This window comes from Notechis scutatus, chromosome 5 (assembly GCF_049901735.1).
Source record: "Notechis scutatus isolate UNSWTSFEM ecotype Mainland chromosome 5, rNotScu1.2, whole genome shotgun sequence".
Classification (NCBI taxonomy): domain Eukaryota; kingdom Metazoa; phylum Chordata; class Lepidosauria; order Squamata; family Elapidae; genus Notechis; species Notechis scutatus.
In genome coordinates, this window is record NC_142013.1 from 72,509,552 (window position 1) to 72,528,615 (window position 19,064).

A 19,064-nucleotide genomic window follows, 5' to 3' on the forward strand; every position below is an offset into this window, starting at 1 on the left:
TATGCTTGTTTTTTTATTTGAAGATTTGCTTTAAAGCCAATTGGCTGGATGCCCTCATCTTGAGATCTTATGGGAACTACCAGGACTTGGTTGCTGATAAGAAAAAGGGATGGGGAAGTGGGAGAACGGAGGCGTGACTTTTTAATGAATTGAATAGAAACCTAGAGATGACTCTTTGCAACCTAATTGACTGTGCAGTGCAATATGTTATAGAGGCAACTGTGTCATAAATCGAATCTATTTACCAATCCTATTTTTCATGAAAAACAAGCTGTCAGAAAAGAAATGTCATAAGTTAATTTGCCTGTAAAAACAACTTCCAATTTGTTGGCCAAAGGTCAAAGAATCTCTCTCTCTCTCTCTCCCCCCCCGCCTCCTCACACACACACCCCACCTAGTGCTGCACTCTTCTGGACATAGAGCTGTTACGTTGCTCCTAGGATCTGTTGAAGTTACTCTTCCAGCTTAGGAGGCACAAACCAGACCTGAATGATCCTACTACCACTGGAAACACTTTGGCCTTTGCTTTCCACATCCTCTCCAGTACCTTCTTCAGGCCAGCTTCTCATACTCTTTCTTTCTGCTGCTACTGTCACTTGGCGCTACTACAACTATCACTACTGCAGTCTTCTGGTCCTTGTTTATTACCATGATCTCTGGTTGATCATACCTGTACTTTCAGTACCTGCCTACCTGTATCTGGAAGTCCTACAGGCTCTTAACCCTGTTATTTTCCACAACATTCAGTGAAATCTTCCAACTGGATGTGGGGAGGATCTAGACCAGGGGTGTCCAACCTTGGCAACTTTAAGACTTGTGGACTTCAACTCCCAGAGTTCCTCAGCCAGCAAAGCTGGCTGAGGAACTCTGGGAGTTGAAGTCCACAAGTCTTAAAGTTGCCAAGGTTGGACACCCCTGATCTAGACTGTCTGAGGCCTCACTACATAGTCTGCACCTCAGGGTCTGTCTAGTGTGGTAGACCCCTGTTTCTATGGATCTGGTACTTGGTGCCTATTCTTGTGTGCCTCAGTGCTGTTTGTAGTCCAGCCCTTTTGGGGCACTGGTAGAGTTTCCCAATGTCAGCCACTTCAGAAAGAGAGAGAGAGAGAGGAAGGATGCTGAAACCCTTCAGTTCCTTTTGATAGAGATTGGACTGGGGCAGGCAGGTCTGGCTTAATGTGAGACCTGCCCCAGTCCAATCCCTCCGGATAGAAAAGCTTTTGACGCCATTTGGTTAAAGCAAAGGGTTCTTTTACTAAGGATGTTGGTTGCAGTAAAGTCAAGGCAACTCTGAAATCTACCACACTTGCTAGATACAAAAATAAGGTGTAGGTTTACTCCCAGCTCATTCCTTCCCCCCATGACCAGTCTGTTTCTACCGTGTTTCTCATATAATAAGGCCGGGTCTTATTTATTTTTTGAGCCCCGAAAAATGGCTAGGCCGTCTTTTCGGGGGTGACTTAATTCCCCCCCCCCCTTGAATCTTCGGGCAGGCGGGCGGCGACAGCTTGGATGTTGACCTCGGCGTTGGTGGGGCACTTTGTATCAGGGTCAACGCAGGCAGCACCATATCCGGGTGTGCAACAAAAGTACTTCCTAACAGCAACCCCCCCCCCGCCATTTCCCCCCAATTTCGCATGTTTTAATATAGGCCTTAATTTGGGGGGAGGGGCTTAATTTCATTTCATGCCTATAAAACATGCTGGGACTTCCTATTGGGGGAGGCCGTATTGTTGGAGAAACAGGGTAGGAAGCTGAGCTCCCCAAGATGTTTTCAGAACACTGAGATGTTTGGGGGTAATCTGCATATTTCTCAGGGTGCCTGGCTGGCTGCTCTGGTCTTATCAGCTGTCATTTCCCCTTCCCGATTTCCTATCATGTATACACAAAGTTTTACTGCCCTTTCCTCCTTTCCCCTTTTATTCCCCCCCCCATTCTTCTTTTGATGCCTGTGGGGCACCAAGCCGAGCCAGGCAGAGCTGACATTCTGCCCCCCTTAACAGAGACATTAGTCCTGCAAAAGAGGGGAAAAAAGGGGTGGGTGGGAGAGATACACGAAATTTCTCAATTAATAAAACACTTCAATGCAGCTTATCTGGATATCGGTCATGGAATTTTTAAGCAGTTTGGGGGCTTCAATATGTTCAATTTCTGAGGGGAAGGGGGAAGTCTTTCCAGACTACCAAATACAGGGTTTCTCCCCCCCCCAATGTATGTAAGACTTTAGAGTACCATTTAAATTACCAGCTAGTTAGGTTTTCATTTTGGCTTGTGCCCAGGTGGTGACTGGAGCTGCCAGTTGCCTGGAGGGAACGACTGGTTTAATGACTTCTGCCTTTGAACTATTGCATTGCGGCAGGCTGGATGAAGAATCTGCTAGAAAGTTCCTACCCCCATGGGAGGCACCTAAATGTGAAGTTGAATCGGTTAAAGTGGTGATGCAACTGAACCTGTTTGGGTGATAGTCTCCAGGGAGTTTTCAAGGCTTCAAAATTGTTATGGTAAGTCCACACTTTAAATGGAGTTTTCCCTAGAACAGGGTGTCAAATTTCGACGGCTAGATCAGAATTGTAGTTCTCTCCATGGGCCAGCTGGGTGGAGGGGGAGACAGGATGGAACCTCTTACAGCACCCTGCTGGCCAACCCCCCCTCCACCTCCCATTTCAGGCAGCAAAGTGCTGCAGGAGGCCATCCAATCTCAAAATGGGCCACACGGAGGCCACACGTGCCCCCACACACACACACACCATTTTGGCTGCCAGAGGCACCAGGGGCTAGTCCTTTGCTATTTCCAGGCTGGTCCCATGGGCGGATTTAAGCGCCCCATGTGCCGCACCCATTGAGTTTGACCCCTATGTTCAAGAAAATGCCTCCAAGTTAGGAGCACCCAGCACACTGCAAAAGCTTCCTTCTCCCACTCTGCCCATCTCTGCTCCATCTCATTTAGCTTTTTGAAAGCGTGGGTGCAGGGCTGCAGGACTCCTTGCTCGTTTTTCTGTAGAAGCGCTGTGTCCATTTCAACATCACTGGCATCCTGAAGGATGAATTGGGGTCTGGGTGTTTCAGCACTGGCTCCATTGTGAACAAGTGCTTAAGCTTTTTGACTGCAGCCTGGCATTCCATAGTCCATTTAAGCAGCTGGCTGGGTTTGGGTTTCCCCTCCACTTTTGCCTTTAGCAGGTTGGTAATGTGGGGGCTGGAGCTATCTGGGCAAACGAGGGCATGAACTGGCAGTAAAAGTTCACAAATACCAGGAAGTTTTGTAGTTGCTTCTGGGTGCAGGGAACAGCCAACTTTAGCACTGTCCACACCTTTTCAGGGTGCATTTCTATCCCCTCATGGGAGATGCAGTAGCCCAGATAGTCAATTTTACTCTGATGAATTTGCATTTGGACAGCTTGGCATATAGTTTGGTGACTCAAAGCTTCCTGAGCACAGCTCTGATTAGTTTTATGTGTTCTACCATTGTCTCAGTAAGATTAAAATGTCACCAGGTAAACTAACACCTTCTTGTACACATGTTCATGCAGTACTTCATTTATTAGCTGCATAAAAACAGCAGGGGCCCCTTGCAGTCCAAAAGGGAGGACCCAGAACTGAAAGCATTCTAAGGGACAATTGAAAACTGTTTACCACTCATCCCCTCAGTAATATGCCTCTTGCAAATCCAACTTGGTGAAGAACTGCAGAGCAAGCAGTCAATCTGGGGTGTTATATTGTCTCCCTGGAGCAAAAATCAAAGCTGTAACTGAGTACCTTACTAAAATAACCAACCCCACAGAAGTGCTTTATACTAAAATTGAGGGAGGAAGGACAAACTTCATGACCTTCAAAACCTAATTCCAAGCAAAAACCATTAGATAACCAATCACATAAGGAGGTAGGGAGTAAAGAGAAAGAAGAAACAAAAAAAAGAAAAACGTAATGAAGTAGTGAGTGATGGAAATGATGGGAATCCCAATAACAACATAGGAGATATAAAAAACATACAGAAGACCCATAAAGGACTCAAATGTGTATACACTAATGCTCATCATTTAGGGAAAAACCAGGGTGAACTTAAAGCATGAATGGAGATGTGATATAGCTGTCTTACTGAAACTTGGTGGGATGAAACTCATGACTGGAATGTACTGAGAGAAGGATACAAACTACAGGTAGTATCCTGTAGTTATGACCACTCCATTTCACTGTCAGAGGCCTTCAGGAAAGGCCTTTGCAGCTGAGAAAAGGGTTCTGGATTGACCTGTGTGTTACCCCAGCCTCCATTTTGCCATCAGAGGCCTTAGGCCTCTGAAGCCGATAACAGAGCTCCAGATCAATCCTTATTTTATCTGTCAGTTAAGATGAAGGATTGTTAGACTCTGTGCTTGAAATTGCTTCTTAAATTCAAAGCAAGAGGAGAATAATTAAATGAAGTATGGTTGTGAGTTAGCAATATGCCACTTTTAGAGAGCAATCTGTAGCAAATGGAGTGCCTGTTCTTTCAGAGACGTTGTAAAGTCTAGTTACTATCATTTTAGAAGTTTCCATCAAAATGGTCAAAATGAACCTGCTGTATTATAGCACGACAGCTGTTGCATATTTGATATTTGGTTATGACAAAAAGCTATAAGAAAATAGTTATATGGGTATGATATTAGGCCTGTGCAAGTTGCCTTTGATTTATCTCAATGAAGCCCATCAGTGTTACGAAAGTGACATTCTGCAGATCGTTGAGTAACATGTCTTGCCTCAATAAGGCACTTCCCATTACTGGAAAGCCTCTATTTAATATCCAGAAGAGGCTGTGAAGTGAAGCAATATGGCTTTGTTCTATCTTTAGAAGGAAGGAATCGGGTTCCTTCAGAAACCCAAATTTAGATCATAGACCATCACAATTTAAGCATGATTTTAAGTGTTTATAGCTATTGATTGACTTAGGGTTCCCGAGTTGGCTCCATAATTTAGCGATACAACAAATTATACCTGCCCCCCCTCCCTCTATTCTATTCTGCATGTGTTTGGGTGTCTTGTCTCTAGTAGAATGACAGCAATTTTAACATTAAAAGTTGGCAAGTCTAGCTATAATTTTATCCACAATTTCCATTTCAAACCATTTAGATCAGAGATAGTCTCTGGTGTTTTGGAGTATAACTTCCATAATCCGATATTTGTGATAACTGGAGTTAATGAAACTGAAGTCTAAAACATCATTAAGTTCTCACGTTTTCCACCTCTCTTTTAGATATATACAAATCTGTAAATATAATATTTCCTGCATTGTTATCACCCAATATAAAGTCCACAATGCATCCTGTAAAACAAGAGGTTAAATGGCATGGAATAGATTTGTTTCCCCCCGGTAGATCAGATGAATCAGTTTTTGACTTCCTGCTATTCACAGGGCCTCTTATATGGAAGCAGTCTGCTCAGCTCAGAAGGCTCTCATCGTTTGACCTTCAGGTGTCAAGATTCTCCCAGGCCACAGACTGGTGCACAGGAATTCCTCAATCCCCTCCCATACATTCCAATCATTCCAATCCCCCTCCCTAGTTTCTGTTGTCTGGCTGTGAACGAAAGTGCAGAGTGTGATCTGGACTATTACAATTACTCTTGACACGTCCACCCTCCAGAAGAAAGATTAGCCCTACAAAACAGCAAATATACATGAGGTTACATTACACAGAAATTTCTGTATTGACATATCCTACCAGGTGGAATGTTTGGCATGGAACTTGTGAATAAGTCTAGATGCCCTAACATCTTTTGCCACCATCCCTCTGCAACTTCCGTTTATAGTACATGGAGTCAAAGGTTTCCTTGATCTCAAATTGTTCCTCTTCCTTCACTAGGATGAGAGGGTGGCGGCGGCTTCGTAATAGGCCTTAACAACAAGCTATGGAAAAGTTTCAACAGACTACAATGAAACACTGGATGGATGTGCCTGAGGCTTTTAGGCAGCTCTAATTCCACTGTCACCAGACTTATGATCAGGACAATTGGGAAAGGTTCTTTGTACTTGGGTCCCAGTTTTTTGCAGGGTTGCCTCAGATTCAAAAACTTCATGGACAGGTATACTTTCCTACTCTGAAGTCCCTCTGGGGTGCCCTCTTCCTGTCTGCTTGTCTCTTCTGTACTTCCCTCACTTTTTCTAGCGCCTTTCACATTGTGACCCATGTGGCTTGCAAAGTATCCAGCCATTCAGCCCATGAGACTGAAAAGGGTCTCTCCTGAGGGAGTTCTGACATAGACACAAACTCTAACTCAGTGGTCACTCGGAAAGGAATAACTCTAGTGCTGCTATGCACTGAGTTATTATAGACCATATAATATTCATATTCTGTGAATTGCAGAAGCTCAGTGCAATTGGTTTGTGATAACTCACACAACACCACAGGTATTACTCTAGGACTGAGTTCATACATTCACAAAGCCTGTTTGTTTGAGGATGAAGGGCAGAGCTAAGTCCCTGGGAGGAGCCTATCAAATGCAGGAATTCCCACCAAAACTTTAACATGAATTTGCACTTCCCAGTCCGAGATGATATGCTTTGGGACCCCATGCAGCTGATATACAAGCTGCATGAATAGCTTAGCCAAGAATCAGGCTTAAGGAATCCTGGGACATGCCACAAAATGGGCTTGTTTGGAAAACAAGTGAGTAATAATCCAGATCATGGTATTCCCAGTACTTTCTGGCAGCTCCACAATAAAGTCCATAGAGATTTCTTCCCAGGGATTTGTGACATTGGCCACTGACTGAAACAGTCCTGGGAGTTTGCCAGGCAACTGTTTAATCGAAGCACACATGGAGCACCTAGCTATATAGGCCTCTATGTCCTTTTTCATCTTTGGCCACCAGAACTTCCACTTCACTAGGTGGAGAGTTTTTAAAAATCCAAAATGCCCTGCTGCCTGAGCATTGTGACTTCATTGTAGGATTAGAGTCCTCTGGCTAGCCAGTCCCCATCCATGCCAGTCCCTTCTTCATCGACAGATCACCTCTATGCTGTTGAAATCACTAACCACCCATCAAAGCATCTCTTAATGGTTGTGTTCGATCTTTGGCTGGCTACAATGGTGGTGCCCTCTGCTGCCTCCTGAGGGCTGGCACTGTGAGCTATCTGGATGGGATGATGGAATTAACGACATCCTCTTGGGCACTGTTGCGCTGTGTTATCTGGAAATGAGCATCTGCCAGGAAATCCCCCGCCCCTCGTTAGATAGCAGAGAGTGAAGTTGAAATGGTTGACGTATTGAGCCCACCGGACTGGTTTGTCCTACTCAGCCAGTTGCCTCATTTTTCATCTGCTCCTTTGGACCATGTTGACTCCCGAGGGATCGGGAGGTTCCTTGGCTTCCACCACCTTATCCGCATTCACTGCACAATGGGCTTTCTGTTTGGGATGCACGCTGGCTGGTTGTGCCCTTCTGCAGTTTAGAGGAGAGGTTCCCAATGTGGAGCCCACATCCCACAGGGGGGCAATTTGATTTTCAATGGGGGCAATTCGAAAATGAGCTATTAACGGAATTTTTGAAAGCCCGAGAACTGTCCTTATATATTTGTGATGAAACAGCTGTGTTTCATTTACCTATTGTTGTCTTTGTTAAAGTGCATTTCCTAGGGCCTGGTCTGAAAAGGATATCCCAGCTGAGGGAGGAGGGAGCACCTGCCAGCCAATCAGATGTGTTCTCACTAAGGATCATGGGACTGGCAGAGTCCCTCTCTTTCCTGTGGGCTTTGCTGCTGGGTGGTTGTAGTGAGAGCTGCTCTGTGGGGAGACAGAGTGGGTGGCTGCTGAGGGAAGCCCAGCAGTGAGGACACAGAACCAAGACCCGAGTTTAAGTAAGAAATTGTTAGATTTAGAGTTATTTTTAGTCTGCATTTTCCCAGGCCGTGTTTTACAAGACTTTTCCCCTCAGAGCAATCTGGGACTGGACCACACATACTTAGTCCTTGCCAGGCCTGTGTATGTACATTTTCCTGGGAGTAAGCCCCATTCAAGACAATGGCACTTACTTCTGAGTAGACACACATAAGATTGCATTGTAAATATGATCTTGAGGTGAACTGAAATTGTATTTGGGATTGTTAGGTACCTTTATTTTAATATGTATAGTAATTAATATGATCAAAGTATTACAGAAAAAGTTTTCATTAAAATTATTTTATATTTATGCATTTCAGTTTATTGTATGTTTTGAAACTTTATTTGCTGTTTTTTCATTACTATTATTTTTTAAGTCCCTCAGGACTTCTACTGTCTTTTGTTCTTTTATTTTTCTCTGTCATGGATGCCATGTTCTTTGGAACCTTGTTTAAACCAAGTTAATGACCTTTTAGGCTTCCTCCGCATGAGTAGGAGCTCACTTTTTGAATAGTAAGAATTATATGTCATGGAGGGGGGCATCAGGATTTTAGAGATACTTAAGTGGGGCATGGCCAAAAAAAGCTTGGGAACCACTGGCTTAGAGCCTCATTAGTGCTTCCCGAGCCAGGATTTCTCCTAGCTTCTTCCTCTCCTCGAATCTTTGTCTGCCACCAGCATCTCCGTGTTGTTGGCCTCCTGGTTGGATTCTGGTAGGCCACATGAGAAGTGGCTTAATGTCAACCATCCCACTGGCATATGCAGCAAAAGAAACTCCTGGGACATTATTTTACTAAGAGTATTACTGTAGAAAGCAAACCCAGTTCTGACTTTTCACACAAAGATTGCATAGCTACATTCCCCTTTTTTCCTCTCTGTGTCACCCACTGTTCAGTGTCCACCAATCCAGTGTAATCTCTTTGTTTTGGGAAACAGTCTGCTCAGCTCAGAAGACTCTCATCATTCGACCTTGAGGTATCGAGATTCTCCCAGGCCACAGACTGGTGCACAGGAATTCCTCAATTCCCTTCCAGCCCCCCATACATTCCAACCATTCCTCCACCCTCCCTAGTTTCTGTTGCCTGGCTGCGAGAGAAAGTGCAGAGCAAGTCAGCTTTAACAAATATATTGAATTGCAACAAAAAAATACAGCTTACCGGCCTTTTACAAAACGATGGTTTCAAGTACAGTCTTTAAAAAAATCACTCACTGATTTCCTTAGTGATTCACATATATTTACTTTTGGAGTTTACAATCAGTGCATGTAAATCCAGTATAAGTCATTTATTACTTTTAAGAAATTTCACACTACTTTTCTGACAATTTTTGATTTTTGAAAGTATTAGAATATTGTGTTTTAATTCCTTTGTTATTCTGTTTCCTTTGAAGCAGCTTCACAAAGTGACGGTGTTCCCTTGTTTCTAAAAGTAGAGTGAAGTGGTTCCACTGATTCATTAATTTGCTTTATTTATCCCCAAATAGCCTCTTCTGACATTTATAACACCAGGAAGAGGTTTTCTTCTCCCTTCACTTCACAACTGCCTCCCCTTACTTCTCAGTAAAATTTCAGGTTACTCTGAATCATAAGTTTAGCACTGTACCAGAATAGTGCTAAATCCATTAATTTTATCCCATAATGATTGGGTAAAATCACTTAATGTCTGAATCCACTTTGTGTCCATCTTTTATTTCCTGATGCTTTAATCTACCTGGTTTTTAAAAACCCAGTAAGAAGTTATGTAATAGTTATTTGATTGCTTTAGAGCAGGGGTGTCAAACTCAAGGCCCAGGGGCCAGATCTGGCCCACTGGGTGCTTAGATTTGGCCCACGGAGCCACCTTGGAAACAGTGAAGGACTGACCTGCGGTGCATCTGCCAGCGAAAATGGAGCTCCGCTTTCGCTGGCAGAGGTTTGCAGGAGGTTGTCACAGCCAGAAATGGAGTTCAGGAACCCATTTTCGCAGGCAGAGTGCTTGGGCCACCACAGGCAGAGGGTTGCAGGAGGCCATCACAGCCAAAAATGGAGCTTGGGACGCCACAGGTGCCCCCAACATGAATGACGTTGAGTTGGCCACAGCCACCCGGCCCCCCAAAGTCAAACACCACCCTGATGCGGCCCTCAGTGAAATTGTGTTTGACACCCCTGCTTTAGAGGATTTACTGAAGAGCTTACTTGTTGAAAAAGGGCAAACCGTTGGGAAAAAACTCAGATAATATAAAATGCATTTTACAAATTATTTAATTTGTTGTTACTTTGAATGGACTAACATGAAAAAATGATTTTTCTCTCCTCCTCCACAGCACACACACACTTTCAATGCCAACACACTTTCAAATAGCAATGGGATATTAAGGGAACAATAGTACGTATTCATTGATAAGACAATATGCCAAGAATGGAGCCTTATGAAAAGAAAAGAAATAAGGCACAATGAAGCAACTTTCGACATGAAATGAACAGTCCTTTCTCCTTTCTGATTCTCACAGTACTTGACAGTATCTCTAAATGGTATTGATGTTGGGATTACAAATAATAACTAGCACCCTGGATGACTTCAATCAGGTGAATCTAAATTGGACCAGTTTCTATAATAGAAGGCCTTCTGTAAACCCATGCAATTTTTCAATGCTGTAGTAAAAAAATAATTTCTTTGGTAATTAATTTGACTTAATAGTATCTTTATGATTGCTTTGTAAGGACAAGCTTTTTCATTGAAATTTTACCTTGTGGCAATGGAACCTCCTTATCATGTCTATGGTTGGCCTTTTTTAAATCTAGTCTAGCACCATAGCCTTAAGGAAAACCCAGGATTACTCATCCTTGGAAATTATGCTTAATAAAAACATCTTTCTGAATACTATTATGACTTTAGGATATGAATCAAACTTATATATATTATGTATGCTGGAGGCCAAACCAGTGTTTCATGTTATTTTCTGTCTGGAGGTATCTTGAATTGAAACTGAACCCTCTCAGGGTAGAAGGTGAAATTGAAAAGGGGCTCCAGATATTGCTTCTTGTTGCATAGTGAGTCAGATGTTCAAACTGGACTTGGTATTTTTATCAACCTATGGAATCCTTCCCAAGGGATAGACAGATGTGGATATTTTATGGTGTTAGAGGTATTGACGCAGGATATAAGCTGTTCTGAGTAAAGCCATCTTTTGCAATTGACTGATGGTGAATTTGTCAATGCTGATGATGTTCAGTTGTTTTGGGATTGCATGCAAGGTGCTTATTGCTATTGGTACTACGTGTGCTTTCTGTTACCACAGTTGTTTTATTTCTATTTGCATATGTTGTTATCTTCTCCAATTCTTTTTCTTCTTATTATTTATTTATTTTTTATGTCCCTGTCTCCCCCCCCCAATATCTCCTACAAGGTGATTTTTATCACTGACTTTCTGAAGCTGGGGTTCTAAACCAGAAAAAAAAATCTTCTGTTATTACTTACTCATTTAGATGCCAGTCAGACTTCTCAAACCTCTCTCAGGGTTTTTTTTTAATATAAAGAAAAACAGTAGAAGCATTTTCAGAATGCACTAGATTTTCTGGGACATATCAGACCTTATTATGATAACTTTGTTCCTTTATCATAAATCTCTTTGCTATCAATTCTCCTCTTTATTACTTTAGAAGTGTCTAGAAGGTGAGGCTAGGCAAAATCACATCAGATACCTGTACAATTAGCACAGCCCCCACCCCCCAGGGCTGTATGCTCTTTCCATTTCTCTATGCCAATGACCACATCTCAAAAGATCCCTCTGTTAAAGTACTGAAGTTTTCAGATGATTCAATAGTGATTGGTCTCATTCGAGACAACGACGAATCTGCATATAGACAGGAAGTTTGAACAACTAGTCTTGTGGTGCAACTGGAACAAAACTATAGAAATGGTGGTAGATTTTAGGAGAAACCCTCCTATACTACTGCCTCTTACAATACTATACAACACAGTATCAACAGTAGAGACCTTCAAGTTTCTAGGTTCTATCATATTACAAGATCTAAAATGGACACCTAACATCAAAAATGTCATCAAAAAAGCACAACAAAGAATGCTGTTTCCACACCAACTCAGAAAGCTCAAACTGCCCAAGGAGCTGCTGATTCAGTTCTACAGAGGAATTACTGAGTCTGTCATCTGCACCTCTATAACTATCTGGTTTGGCTCTGCAACCAAACAAGACAGACACAGACTTTAACAGATAATTAGAACTGCAGAAAAAACAATTGCTACCAACCTGCCTTCCATTGAGGATCTTTATACTGCATGAGACAAATATCTCTGAAAATATCTACAGACCCCTCACATCCTGGACATAAATTGTTTTAATTTCTGTCCTCAAAATGATGGTATAGGGCACTGCACACCAGAACAACTAGACACAAGGACAGTTTTTTTCTCCTGAATGCCATCCTTCTGCTAAACAATTCCCACAACACCGTCAAACTATTTACTAAGACTGTATTTTACTATTATTCTTCTCATCTGTCCTATTACCTATCTCCTCCCACTAATGAGTATAACCTTGTTGCTTGTATCTCTACAATTCATATTGTTTTGTTTCCTAATATGATTTGATTGCTTATTTACTAACCCATGACTATCGTTAAGTGTTGTATCTTATGATTCTTGATGAATGTATTTTTTTCTTTTTATGTACACTGAGAGCATATGCACCAAAGACAAATTCCTTGTGTGTCCAATCACACTCGGCCAATAAAGAATTCTATTCTATTCTATTCTATTCTATTCTATTCTATTCTATTCTATTCTATTCTATTCTATTCTATCCTATCCTATCCTATCCTATCCTATCCTATCCTATCCTATCCTATTCTAACCATGCTCAGAATGCAGTTCCCCCACAAACATGCAGCCCCCCCCCCCATATTGTCTTCAACAGTAGGAAAATGTTTGTTAGTGGAAGTTAATAATATAAGTCCCGATGAGAAAAGTAAAAATGGTAAATAAACAAATAACAGGCCAATTCAGACATTCAAATGACATATGCATAAGAAGAATGTAGGACTAAACCAGCTGCTTTCTGCCCACCCATTTTCCTGCACCATGCAGTCTGTTCAACTTATGCAAAGCCTTTTGCAAAATTCAGAATGACTGTGTTAAATTGAAAAAGGCAAAGCATGGAATGCATTTTTATGGCGGGAAAAGGGAGAGATCTGTCTGTCTGCCTCTCTATCTCTTGCTCCATTTATCTGGCAAATGAGATGATGCGATATTGCCAGATTGGGTGGGACCAAGTGGTTGGCCTGTTGAAGAAGTATTGGTGTATTTGAGGAATTAAAGCAATAAAAACTTTTGTGAGATGGATGGTAACCATTTCAATCTTTAGTTTCAGAAAACAAAAACAAACCCTGCTGGGGGAGGAATTGTGAGAGAGTATGATGCAACAAAATGGATGCCTGAAATATGACAAAATAAAAAAATGCATTGTATTTTTGCAACCCAATTAAAGCAGCAAAATTTTGGAAACATCTGGAAATAGAAGCCCTGACTACTTTTGGTCCATGATCTGCCCACATCTGTAATTAGAGGAGATTTTGGCATACCTGACTTTGCTCAGGATCAGCACACAGCTGTTTAAGTTCAGAATAGCAATAGCACTTAGACTTATATACCACTTCACAGCCCTCTCTAAGTGGTTTACAGAGTCAACATATTTTCCTGAACAATCTGGGTCCTCATTTTACTGACCTTGGAAGGATAGAAGGCTGAGTCAACCCTGAGCCGGTGAGACTTGAACTGCCAAGCTGCTGGCTTTTGGCAGTCAGCCGAAGTAGCCTGCAGTGCTGCATTCTAACCACTTCAGCACCATGGCTCTTAATATTGAATATTGAATTCTCTCTCTGCATTTAAGGTAAGAAAGAAAAAGTAAGATGAAGCCCCTCTTAACCTACATGCAATGGTCCAGTAAAGAGTCAGAAACTCTTGTCATTACCTCTTATTTTCATAAAAATAGAAAGAACTGTTATATTCTAATTGTTCAATATAACTGTGTTTGTCCCTAAACAATGCAAGAGATTCACAGAAAGGTAACTGTACTCCGTTTCCTTTCCCAGTGCATAGGGCTCATGATAAAACTTGCTGACTAGCTAACAAAATAGAGTCAAAATGTGGTTTAAGCAGGGTAATAGGAGAATATTAGATAATGAAAAACAGCTGGATGACTTTGGGCCAGTCATTTTATCTTCACCATATTAGGCATGTATGGTAACTTGAGCTGACCAATGAAAAATAAATAAAATAATAAAATAAACGTAATAAAATAAAATAGAAGCTGAGCAGCCTCCCTTGTATTAATCAAACTCCTGCTACATCTATTTATATTTTTATATTCTTGCCACAGTAAATAAACAACAAGAACTAGATATTTTGAGTGCAGCACTGAGCCTTTCATGTAATCTTTATTTACAAAATGCTTGCATCCTACTTAAGTTTCATGTACATATTTTGAAAATCAAATCAAAATCAGAATGGCAGCATGCCTCAAAAGGAAGGAAAAGGTCAAATGCAGCAGCCATCAGCCTCCCTACTGCCCACCCTATGGCTGCCATTTTAGAAACACATCCTCAGTACTCAAAATTTGAAATATACTTGGAAATATATATGTTAGCTCCAAAACTTACCTAGTGCATTCAAGGAAAAGAAATAGGCTAGTTGGTTCCATCTCCTCATTAAAAACAAACTGAAATGGTTCTTAGTGCAAGGAATGCTCAGGTTTATTCTCTACTTGGACTAGTACTGTGAAAACTATAACATTTGGCTCTGAACTTGCTTGCTGAACTTTTTCGGAATTCAGAAAATGTAAGCAGGAAGTTTAGTAAGTTCTTTAGGGCCAATTTGTTCCAGGATTCTTCCACTTTAGGAAAAAGCTGGAAGGACTCTGAACAAGTAAGAAGCAATTTTTTTGTACATTATACAAAGGCTTTGCAATCATATGCATGTTAGCTTTTATAGATTTTTAAACAGTAAAGCTAAGGAATAACTTAATCCTGTCTCACTCAGGGGGCTGGGAATGAGATGAAGAAATAGTTGTGGAGGTGCTTGTTTATATTATGATTAGGTGAAGCAGGAAAAGACCCACAGTCAAAGGTGTTGCTAATTCGGTATTGAATTCAGCTATATCTTAACCATAAGCATGCAGACATTGCATTTCTGCAAGCAAACAAAACTTGGAATAGATTGCAGATACAAAGCATTTTATAGCGACATTAGCCTTCTATGACAATAAGAAACAGGCACCAAAACAATGACCCACTGATTGTCCAACTGATTAACAGAAGAAGAGAAAACACCTTGAAAATAGGATTGTGTAAAACAGCCTTGCTGTTTGTCAGTTTGAAGAGAGAATGAAAGAGGAAGGAGAAAAAGAAAGCTTTGTCAATTACTCTGAGACAAAGTGGTAGGTGCTGGGTTTTTTCCCCCTAAAAAGGAGTGGCAGTGTTATCAATTCACATCAGAATGCTTTTCCAGGTCATATGTATCAAGCGCAAAATAGATTATATGCTAGAAGCATGGTGGCCTTTAAGATGCAATATAGTAATTGTTCTTTTTCCCCCCCATACATTACTCTGTGTGCAGCTTGACCTGAAACTAATGCTTTACTAGCTGGATGCTTTATTAAAGGAACAGGATGGGTGAAACTGGGAAAAATAGAAATACATACAATAAGAACCCAAATATAAAATAGGCAGGGATTTAAAAAAACAAATATGTGAAGTGTCATATCCACCAGATTCAGCTTTGCTCCTTACCTGCATTCTGTCATCAGTGGGGAAAGGGATGGAGAACAAGGGGGGAACAAGTTGTCAGGTTGCTGTATACTTTTATGCAGTGCTGGGATTCATCTTTTTTTTACCAACGGTTCTGTGGCGGTGGTTTGGTGGGTGCACTTTGCATGCGCGCTGAGGGTTGGATACTGACCTTCTCCTGCAATCCTGCACTTCCCTGTGTGTTCAACAGCTGACACATGGCAATCCGCTGTGCCGCATGAAGCAGCTGAGCTTCAAAACCAAAAAAATAAAGGTCAGTATAGAGGCGGGGTGGGCGGGAGGGCCCAGCAGCTGATCATCAGAGCGAACCGGTTTGCTCACAGATGATCCTCGGAGCTACTGGTTTGGCCGAACTAGGCCAAACCAGTAGAATACCACCCCTGCTTTTATGATGGGAAATTGGGAGGGGAAATTGACAATTGAGGAAGAACTTATGCATCTGGAATCTGGTTCACACTGGTGCTGGCTTCTTCAAGGCTTCTTGCCCTGATTGTGGAATTTTACCAGCCCAAACACCTCAGAGTTTCTCGTAACACCTCAGCAGTGCTGGATTGGCTACGTACAGATAGACTATAGAGGGGAGGGTTAAGGGAAATCAGGGGTTTTAGCTTCGTGTTGACAGGCATGAATTTTAGATTCTGCTTGACTCTACTGCAACCAGTATTCCTTTTAGTAAAAGTGTCTTTTAACTTCACATGGAGTTAAGAGTTTTACTTCCCTAAAGGATCAAACTGGGACAGGTCTGACACCAACTATGAATTGCTTATTGAATCAAAACTTTGCATTCCTCTGGACTATTTTGGCCTTGACCAACATAAGAACAAAAACACTGAACTGGTTTACTTTTTCCAGAGTTTGTTTGTTTCAGCCAGTTATGTGAAAATTCAGTCTTTGAGGAAAAGAGCCATTTCCTGACTGTTTGGGAACGAAACCAGAATCTACTAATGAAGTTTATAATGAAGCTTTGTTTCTCCTAACTGGGTTAGGTTTCATATTCTATATCTCCAATTAAATGAAAATGTCATATTTACATATATAATGGCAGGTGTGCAATGGATTCTGTTTTTTATACATACAGATTTTTTTTCATGAATTTAAGATATTTGTAGTAAAGTTAATTAATGAGACAAAATAGAGACATACAATATCCTTTCTATCCTGTTCCTACCCTTTTTCCCCTTTAGAACTGTTCTTAGAGGGGATGGTAATTTCCACACTTTACTAAGAAAAAAATGGTTCTATTTTGTAACAATATAACTCTTCCTAGAAGAAATATTTTCACAGTCTGAATGCCCTGATGAACAGAGGGGGAGAAGCCATCTCACTATCACTTTGGAAGTGGGGCTGGGACAGTGAAATGGCAGGAGGACATTGAATGACAAAGAAGGAAAGAAATCTCTTCAACTCAGAAAAATTGGCACCAAAAAGGAATTTTAAAAAAAGTTGCTAGAAAGCTCTATTGTGTCCCTAAGACATGTCAGATTGTAGGAAGTAGGAAGCAGTTTACTGATTTTTAAAAAGTGGTATTCCGGTACAAAAAATATGATGATTGAAATTGTACACCATCATGCTATTAAATATAACACTCTGTACCTCTTCAGATTTGCAATTACTGGTCTTTAAAAATAACCTAGCAGCAACTAGAGCCTACTGCTGAGATGGTATAGGTGGTAAAAAGTTTGAAATGACTCCTCTTTCTTACATAATTACAGTACCTGTAGAATCCCACCCCTGATAGAGTGTATACATTGCAATATTCTCTCTGAATAATAGTTATATTTAGTAACAAACATTGCTTCAGTGGTTCTTCAGCACAGAAATGATTCCAGTGTAGGCCCATCAGAAGAAACAAGAAAATGATGGCTTTTTTCCTTTTCCTGCTGTTTCTCATGTTCCTTCAAATGTTGTTTTACTAATCCTCTTGATCAGATTTTGAGGTTATGCAATAGACTGCAAAAAAAAAAAAAAAAAAAACAAGAGGAAAAAGGGGAAACCAGTCCACATAACGTTGGGTTTCTATCTTTTCTTCTATAGCCTTACTATTCAGAAAAACCAAATGGTATGTGTTATGGCTACTTTTTTAAGGAGGAAGAAAGCAAGAAGAAATGATCACAATTATTGGTAAATATAGTTGTCATCACGACAACTGTCATCATTCAATTCATTGAAGAAAAACAACATTGGATATATTATCCTCTGCGGAGGCACCTGTGAGAGATTGTGCCTTTGGAAGAGGAGCTGGTCTGGTGGACTACAGTGGACTACAGTGAACCAGCAGTTTCCCAGGAAGGTGGGAGTACATTCCAGAGAGGGGTGGGAGACAGAGTCAACTCATCCAGGAGATAGATAAAAGACAGAGGAAGAGAGTTAGGGTAATCACGCCCTCAAATCTTCTAGGTTAAGGTGAGAATAATAAGGGTTTAGTCTGGCAAGATTCTGTCTGTTGTGTCTAAACAAATAAAGAACTGAACTCTGGTTGAATTTTCTATATCATTCATGAGAGTAATCTGACAATATCAAAAAATCACGATCCTTACACTGAACTTGAGAAATATGTTCATTAATTCCTTCAAAGAGAATGAGACAGAGAAGCTCCATTTCTCTAGCCATGGTTACTTTGGTTGCAGCAAAGCCAAAATGCAATTTTGTTTTCTATACAAGAACAGGATGTGTCTGCATCTTTCAGGTTAAAAGACATAATTGCAATATATAATTAGAAATGCAGCCTAAAGCCACTTCCTCCTAATAACTACTCTAGAACTCAACAAGCCCATAATAGATTATAGAAGACATCAAAGTTGTATTTTATCCAGAGAATAGGCATTAACAAATATACATTGGGGGAAATGTGAAGATCTCATATGACATATCATTTATATTGCATCATATGCTATGACTAATGATTGCATTGATAATTTACCAGATTGCTAATCAGTTAAGTCTCCTGGTTTTCCCTAAAACCAGCACACATGTATAATATATAATTTTAGACCCTTTCCTGAAATCTTGCCATTTCAGAAACATGCCATTTCTTGGCTGTCCCTACCTTATGAAACCTGTCCTTGCAATGATTTCTGCAGTTCCTGTCTTTCTAGACTTTCAACAGGCCATACAAGACTTTTTACCCAGGCACTGAGAGGACATCTGATGCTGGTTGTGCGGCATCCCAAAGGAATGATTGAGGCACTTGATTTTTTATTATTATTATTATTTTATTTTGATTTTATAGTTATTGGTTTTATTGCTGTGAGGCTCCCAGAGGTGCGTCATGAGTTGGATGGCCACATAAATCTAAAAAACAATAAACACACAAACAGAATACCTTTGCTAAGGTAAATAATACTCAGTGCAACAAAATAGTACTTGTGAACTCATTGAAATAAAAGCAGTGGATTTTAAATAATCCTCAGTATTTGT

The 19,064-nt window shown here is 40.9% G+C and overlaps 1 long non-coding RNA gene across 1 annotated transcript in view; it reads right to left on the reverse strand.

Moving 5' to 3' along the window:
- Positions 1-14,535, reverse strand: part of LOC148130532 (uncharacterized) — a 137,662-nt gene extending 123,127 nt beyond the window's left edge. The window contains exon 1 of the long non-coding RNA XR_015749862.1: positions 14,502-14,535. This is a non-coding gene — a long non-coding RNA (uncharacterized LOC148130532). The remainder of the gene's footprint in view (positions 1-14,501) is intronic.
- Positions 14,536-19,064: the final 4,529 nt, after the last annotated feature.